The following is an 8,505-nucleotide window of genomic DNA, read 5'->3' on the forward strand; positions in this document are numbered from 1 at the left end:
AAGCTACACTCAGGCTGCAGGTAAGTGTGGATCAGGGGTTTGATCCCTGAGCCCCTGGGGACAGTGTAGATGGAGCCCATGGGGGAGTCACTCTCATCAGTTCCTCCTGTGGTCTCATCTCTGACCAAGTTTTGTTGTGTTCTCCCCCAGGCAGCCACAGTCCCAGTGCTCTGAAGTGTATCTCAGCCCCTAAAGGTGAGACCCTGGAGGACTGCAGTGGGGGTGGGGGTTGAGGCAGAGAGGCTGGGACTAGGTGATGGGGATGCTTTCAGGAGGACATCTTGAGAATGCAGTGGACCATTGATAATGTTAACACACAAGTAATTCACCTGAATTTCTTCATGATTATTTTCTTTCACAGTGAGAGACAGCCTAGTGTTGGCCTGAGTGTTACAGGATTTCTTTTTGCCCACATTTTGTGCCTTTATGATGCCCTGGCTTAAACCTTCACACCTGCGAGAATGGCCCATATCCAGAGGACCAAAACAACAAGTACTGGCAAGGATGTGCAAAAAAGGGGACAGTCCTGCGTTGTTTTTGGATAAAGACTGAGCCAGCCCTTCTGGAAACAGTTCTGAGGTTTCTTAAAAGGGTGAATGTGGTTCTGCCTTTGGACCCAGCAATTCTACAGTGAGCATCTACTCACAGAGGATAAATACTCTCCTGTGACTGGACCTGCACTCCCCTCACCACTGCAGCACTATTTATAGTAGCCAAGCTATGGGAACCACCTACATGCCCCAGACAGGTGGGAAATGAAGAAGCAGCTGGGATTACACGTGTACATATATGTACATATACTGGTGACTCCAAAGGAGATGAACATTGGGGTTTGGGGGAGGGAGCTGTCAGGGGTGAAGATGCCACCACATCCTAGCAGGGGCCAGGGTAGGGGGAGGGTTCCTGCCCAGCTCTTTACACCTCAAGCCAACCATGAGGTATTTCTAAACCTCCTCCTCTTCTTCAGGGCCAATGCTTTTTCAGTCCTGCTCAGAAGCTGCTTCTCCATGGAACTGTATTTATTGAGGTGTTGTTCTGACGCTCTTTACTCTGTGTGCGATTTGAATTAATTTATTCTGGGGCTGGATGTTAATTGACTTCCCATCATCTTATGTTGTGTATCCTGTCTCTCCTGTTACACACACACACACACACACACACACACACACTGGAAGGGGGCACACGCATGCACTCCCCTCTCCTTGGGAACCAGATCCTCACTCAGCACTGGGGGTTACTCTGACCTTCTGTCTCTGGTTCCCCTCAGAGCTGCCCTCTCTGCAGTGTCTCTACTCAGCAGTGCCTGAGCTGCCCCAGGAGTCCCTGCACCTCCTGCCTCTGATCTTATGGGAAACCAGCCCCTCACCCTGCATGATAGTGAGGAGGCGAAGGCAAAGTCCTGAGGTCAGTGACTGATCTAAGAGATAATTTACTTTTTTTTTCTTTTTCCCCTTGCTATATTACTCAATTGAGATTAGCATTGGTTTACACACCGAAAGTGTCCAGAGACAAGGGTCACACCTCTTCAGATGTTTGTTACCACGTCACACCCACCCTAAGGGCACCCATAGTTCTTCACCATAGTCCACTGGGCCCTCTTCCTACTTTGTTTCCTACTCTTACCCCAGCCCATAGCTTCAATTCTGCAGTCATATATAGAGCGTATGTTTTGGTTTAGTTTATGTTTTGGTTTAGTCTTCCTGTGCTTTGTTTCCTTATATTCCAAATATGAATGAAATCATCCAGTATTTAACTTTCTCACTTCAAACTTATTTCACTTAGCATAATCCCATCCATATCTATCCATGTTGTTGCAAATCCAATATTTCATCTTTTTCACAGCCAAGTAGTATTCCATTGTGTATATAGGTTGTGTTCTTTATCCCCTCATCTGTCGTTCAGCACTTACGTTGTGTCCATAGCTTGGTTATGGTAGACAGTGCTGCAGTGACCATAGGAGGCGCATATTCCTCAGTATTAATGTGTTTTTTTTAAAGATTTATTTATTTATTTATACAAGCACTAGGTACAGTAAGAAGCACAGAGGGTGACAGAATTCACCAGAGCCAGAGAGGGGAGCAGAACAGGCAGACTGACGAAATACACTGCTGAGGGGAGCAGCAGGCGAGACAGGAGAGGTCTGTCGCACCATGTGGGACTCTCGCTGGCAGCTGGGGAATGAACCAGCGCTGCAGAGGCTGCGGGCATGGGGAGGTCCCTCAGAATTAGTGTTTTTACCTACTTTGGATAAATACCAAGGAATGGGATGCTTGACCATGGGACAGGTCCATTTTGAGGAACCTTCATTTTCTTTTTTCCATAGGGGCAGGACCAATGTGCTATCCATAGAAAAGAAAGGTTCCAGGTTACCACCCCACCCAAGGAAAGGTGGAGCTGAGCAGGGATGAGAAGCTAAGGAAGAGGAGGAAGATGTGGAGTAAGATGAGGAAAGAAGACTGGAGGAGGAGCATGAAGCAGAGAGACATGTGAAGAAGAAACCAGGCTTGCTCCTCAGGCTTGGACTTGTGCCAGGGAGTTGAGGACATGGAAAGAGACATGTGAAATAGACAAAGACGCGGGTGAGAGGCCCATGGGGAGGCTCAGAATGGCAGCTGTTATCTTGATGTGGATTTTGATTTTGCTCTTTTCCTTTCAGACTTGCATGGCCCCTCCTGTCCTTTCCCATGGGTCTCTACCAGTAGCCTTGGTACCAGTAGCCTTAGCCTTGTGGCAGGTCTTCGGGACTCAGTGGGCCTGCTTTGGGCCAAGCCTGTTTGGCTGGGCATTTACCCATGAGGGGACAGGTAGCTTTGGGTGCTTCACTTGGAAACTATTCTAATTGTATTCTTTCTCTTCTCTCTCTCTATTGCACACTGATTCTCTATTTTATACTAGTTGTATTAAAGTTCTTTTCTATTGAAGGTCTTACACTTCAGAGTATGTTTTGTCTTTATGCAGCTGATGGCAGATCCCATGTAGAGTGTGCAGTTTTGAAGGTACAGGGAACCCCTCATTCTGCCCACTAACAGGACCAGTCTCCATCCCCACCCACCATGTGCCAGAGTTCCTTTTCCTCCACACCCTTCAACGGGTCATTCTCACAGTGTGAGGTGGTAACTCATTGTGGTTTTAATTGGCATTTTCCTGACAGCACATGATGACAAACATTTATCCGCACACCTATTGGCCACATGTGTGTCTTCTTTAGAAAAATACCTATTTATCTCCTCTGCCCCTAGTTTGAGTTGTTTTCTTGTTTTAGAGTTCTTTGTAGATTTTGGATATTAACTCCTTGTTGGATTGATGATGTGCAAATAGTTTCTCCGATTTGATATTGTCTTTTCATTTTAACGATAGTTTCCTTCACTAATTAGAAGCTTTTTAGTCTGATGTAATTCCATTAGTTTCGTGGAGCATAGAAGACATTAGGGCAGTGAAAATACTCTGCATGATATTCTCATGATGGACACAGGTCGTTATACGTTTGTCCAATACCCCGAGAACGGACAACACCAGAGTGAACCCAAAGGGAAACCATGACTCTGCAACTACGACGTGCGGGTTCATCACTTGTAACCCACGTGTCAGTCTGGTCTTAACACATGATTTGGTCATGATGTGTGAAGAGTTTTATAAGTTGAGGAATGAAGTGTAATTTACTTTAGAAAGCATATTTCATGCTCATACAAGGACATTTAATAACACTCAAGGATACGCTTAAGTCATTCCCCTCCACCCCCAACACCCCAGTCGGCCATTATCTGCTCAAAACCAGTTAGCAATTTATCTTTTCTCTTCTAAAAAAAATACACACACAAACACACACACACTCACACACACAAACACACACACACACACACACACACATATATATATATCTCCATGTTCCTGTCTGGGCAATAGTGTCTGCTTTCCCATTAGTAAAGGAGTTCAGGTCACAGTATGGGAGGAAACATTTGCAAATCACAAATCTGATAAAGGACTGTATCTACAAATAATGCCTAAAACTCAATGATCAGAAAGAAATAACCCAATTTTAATAAGGACAAAATAGTGTAATAAATAAATAGCACTTCCTCTATAAAAATGTACAAAACTTCCATAGAGACAGCAACTGTAGTCATAGAAAAGTAAAAATATGAACTAATGCTCAATATCACAGTTAAGAACAATAGTGACACCATCACCCTGCTGTCCAAGGTGTGCACAACAGGAGCCTCATCAGGTTCATTGTAAATATCCTTAGGGGCTGAGAGACACATCAGAGCCATAGGCACTGTCGCTGCCTGGTTGAGAACAAAACAGAACCTGGTCAGAGATGAGACCACAGGAAGGACTGATGAGGGTGACTCCCCCATGGAGTCCATCTACACTGTCCCCAGGGGCTCAGGGATCAAACCTCTGATCCACACTTACCTGCAGCCTGAGTGTAGCTTCCTCCTTGTCCTCCTGTGGGAAGAAACATAATACGAGACCACTGAGCAGTCAGGTCAGAAGACCTAAAGGAATCTTTTAATCCTGCAGAACAGGGAAGTTTCCAGAACTGTGAGTAAAGACCCAGGTCAGGACTGGGAAAAATGAAGAAAGGAGGTGAGCGGGGACTGGACCAAATGCCCTCTGGGCAACACACGTGTGTGTGGATGGTACTTCCCATTAACTAGGCAGGGCAAGTTCTCCCTGGGACGTGAAAGCCCTCAGTGGACTAGATCACCCACTCCCTTCCCTACCTGAGTGCTTCTTCCTCCACATCACAGCTGCAGCCACCACAGCTCCAGTGAGCACAGCTCCAAGGAGAACCAGGCCAGCAATGATGCCCGAAGTAGGGATGAAGGACTGAGGAGGGGGCACTGGAAGGGAAGGGAAGATCATACCCTGAGCCCCAGACCTTATCCTGACCCTCTGAAGGGCTCCAGAAGGGCTCCTGATGGCCCTGAGAACAGCCTCAGTGCCCACATCCTCCTCCTCACCCCATCTCAGGACTTGGGGCTCCAGCAGCCCCTCATGCTGCACATGACATGTGTATCTCTGCTCCTCTCCAGAAGGTACCTCCACAGCCGCCCACTTCTGGAAGGTTCCATCTCCCCCAGGCCTGGTCTCCACCAGCTCCATCTCCTGGGTCAGGTCCTCCCCATCTCGCTGCCAGGTCAGGGTGATGTCCGCAGGGTAGAAGTCCAGGGCCCAGCACCTCAGGGTGACCTCATGCTCAGAGGTGGGGTGGTGGGTCATGCATATCTTTGGGGAATCTGAGGTGGTAAATCAAAAAACCTACTTTGTGTTTACTCCATGGACACTGAAGAATCTTCATGAGACCATCCTCACAACTGACAAGACAACTGGTGTGGCAGGAAGAAGCACAAAATGTAAAAAACAGGCTAATCTGGGGGAATCTGTGCAATTCTCCTATACCTTGACAGTCCTAGGATCAGGATGAAAACCCAGGGTAGGATGAAGCAGAGGGAGTAGAACACAGACTTTTTATTCCTGACCTGGGTGGAAGGTGAATGACACAGAAAAGCAGGAATCACATAACTGGAAATGTTCTCAGACCAGAAACAAGACTGAGAGAGAAACTCGTGGTTCTCAAACAGGCCCCTGGTCAAAAGGACCCGGTGACGTGTGATGTCAGGGACTGTCTGTCTTTCTCAGGAGAGACGGGATCCCTTCACTGTCCTTCAGGAGAACCAGGAGTCTCTGGGAGTCTCTCTAGTGCAGAACATGAAACCCAGGGGAGTCCCCCTCTCGGGACTAGAGAGGGACTCATTTCCCGCAGTGACTCCAGGCAGGGGGGGACCGGGAGGCCTCCAGGCCCCTCTTACCAGTGTGCTGCAGAGTCTCCTTCCCGTGCTCCAGGAATGTGCGCAGCCACCTCAAGCACTTGCCCTTCTCATAGTTCCTGAATTTCTCTGCCTCACCCTGGGCCTCCCACTCGCGCCGGGTGATCTGAGCGGCGTGTCCGCCTCGGTCCAGGAGCGCAGGTCCCAGTTCAGGGCCAGGTAATCAGCGCTGTCGTAGGCGAACTGTCTGTACGCACGGAGGAGGCGCCGGTCGGGCCCCATGTCGCAGCCAGACATCCTCTGGAGGGTGTGAGACCCTGTCCAGAATGAAATGGAGTAAAAGTCCCGCGGGCTGTTCCCGGGCAGGTTGCAGAGAAGCCTGGAGGGGGAGACCCTGAGCGACCCCCGTCCGTGGGGATGGGGGTGCTGACCCGGCCCGGACCCGCGCCAGCTCACCGGTCTCGCTCTGGTTGTAGAGGCCGCGCAGGGCGTCCAGTCGCGCTCGGTACCACAGTGCGCTGTCCCTTAGGATCCGCGTCTCCTCCTCCCACTCCTCCTGCTCCACCTGCTCCACCTGCCCCGCCCAGGGCGCCCGCGGCTCCGCACTCTGGCCCGGAGAGTCGCTGTCGAACCCCCCGAACTGCTGCGTGTCGTCCACGTAGCCCACGGCCATGAAGCGCGTCTCCCCGAGGCCGGGCCGGGACATCGCGGTGTGGAAAAGCCTCATGGAGTGGGGGCCTGGGGGCGGAGGGGAGACCCGGGCTATTCTTGTCCCCTTCGGGGGCTCGAGTCCCAGGGGGCGCCCACGAGACAGAACGTGGGTGAAAGACGAGTGAGACCGAAAAGCGGCTGCGGGACGAACATGGCCGGGACTCGGGGGGCCAGAGGAGGCTGGGGTCTCGGGGGGACGGAAAGGGGCCAGGACGGGGCGGGGCCGAGGTGGGGGGACAACTAGGGCGGCGGCGAGGTCGCACCTTTCCCACCCCCGCCCACGCCCTCGCCCCCGCCTCTGGGAGCGCCCTGCCCCCTCCCGACCCGCACTCACCCGCCCGGGTCTCCCTCGGGGCCGCGGCCCCCGCGAGCAGGAGCAGGAGGGCTGCGCCCCCCATCCCCCAGGACGCGCCCCCACCCGGGCTGGGGAGACGGAGTCCCGGCGGGTGGGTGGGGGCTTTGGAACGGGAGCCGCGGGGCTGCTGATTGGCTGCTCTGGAGACCTCCAGGCAATGGGGAGTGAGCCCTGGGGTGAGTCACCAGTATCCAGGAAGGAGGACCCGCCCAGGCTGTGAGACGTGAAACTGGGGAGATGAGGAAGCCCTGACAGTCACCTTCCAGCCCCAGACAGCGCCCTGGGGACTGAGACCTTGAGAGCCACACCCCGAGACCCTCCTCTCCTGCACCAAGACCTTTGTCACACTGTTGCCTCCCTGAATCCAGGCCCAGGAATTGGGTCAGTGATTCTCAAACATTTTTCTTTCAGGATGTCTCTAGGGTCTCACAAATTATTACGGATCCCACGTATAATTTTTTTATGTGGGTTATAGCTTTAAATATTTACTTTACTAGAATAAAACCTTTCAAAAAGATGTTATTACTTCTTTACTTTAGAATATTAATAACCAATGTATGCTAACAAAGCATTTTTCTAACGATTTATTTATTATGCGTACAAAAGCTGGGGTGCAGGCCAGACATGCTTGGGATGAGAGGATTCACCAGAGTCAAAAACTTCCCATGAGGTCCCCAATCAACAAAAGTACAGTTCCCTGATTTTAACAATTTTCCTTTTAATCCACGGCACTGATTCCAAAAAGTAGGGGAATATGTATAATTCTTATATGAATTTTGCCGACAAACCGGCTTATTACCGCGTGCCTTGGACATTGTGTTCACTTCAGTAAAATTAAAAGAAAGAGCAACATACATATCCATAAGCGTATGAACCTGCGAGCCTGATTGATCATTGATTTTAATAGGGGGAGCAGTATTAACCCAGGTCTGTGGGGCAATGGGTGTGCAAAGTGTACACCAACACACAGGGGAAGGTGTTCATATCCCAAGGTAAAATTAAAACTACACTCCTCCTCAGGACGAGAAGATTCCTCTTTTGACCATGGCCCAGGCATATGTCGAGTGTCGTTGGCGAAAACGACAGGCCCAATGTGCCCCCTTTCTACCACCTGTAACAATGGGGGATGTGGAATACATGCCCAATATACATGTGTTTAGTTGGCACCTACGGCAGACGCACAAGTGATGACTGCCACCATAGCAAGGAACATATTTTCCCGGGTTATTGGAGCTCCCTGTTTGCGGAGAACTCATTCACCATTCACCGTGGTAGCTGAGTGCCTTGACACTGCCCCATGTAATGGGCGCAACAGCACTACTGGTGGCCTTCTTTTTCTTTTTAACAGAAGACGGGCCATGATCTGGATTAATGGCTTCTGTGTCTCCCACGGAAGTGGCTGAGGAGACAGCATCTCCCATGGTGATTTGTCTAGAGTCTGGGACAGTCTCTTGGAGGGCCAGGATCCCAGGCCGGATGAGCCTAAGAGGTGTCCATATTGTTTCGGAGGATCCATCTAGAATGACAGAAGCATAGCCTTTTCCCTTTAAAATCATGACCCCCGCTTCCCACACATTTGTTCCTGGGGTTTTTACACATACTGGTTCTTGCATGCTACGTGCTGGTTGAGTAGCAAAATGTTTACTGCTGCACGTTATGGGCCCC

The 8,505-nt window shown here is 50.4% G+C and overlaps 1 pseudogene across 1 annotated transcript; it reads right to left on the minus strand.

The window, feature by feature from the left end:
• Window positions 1–439: 439 nt before the first annotated feature.
• LOC311188304 (class I histocompatibility antigen, Gogo-OKO alpha chain-like) lies at window positions 440–8,261 on the minus strand (annotated as a pseudogene). Its single transcript has 5 exons — window positions 8,108–8,261; window positions 5,817–6,091; window positions 4,968–5,243; window positions 4,728–4,847; window positions 440–453 (listed from the first exon to the last, which is right to left on the minus strand). The product of its transcript is annotated as a class I histocompatibility antigen, Gogo-OKO alpha chain-like (transcript).
• Between the last annotated feature and the right edge of the window lie 244 nt (window positions 8,262–8,505).

Source organism: Talpa europaea (genome assembly GCF_964194135.1).
Source record: "Talpa europaea genome assembly, chromosome: 2".
Classification (NCBI taxonomy): Eukaryota; Metazoa; Chordata; class Mammalia; order Eulipotyphla; family Talpidae; genus Talpa; species Talpa europaea.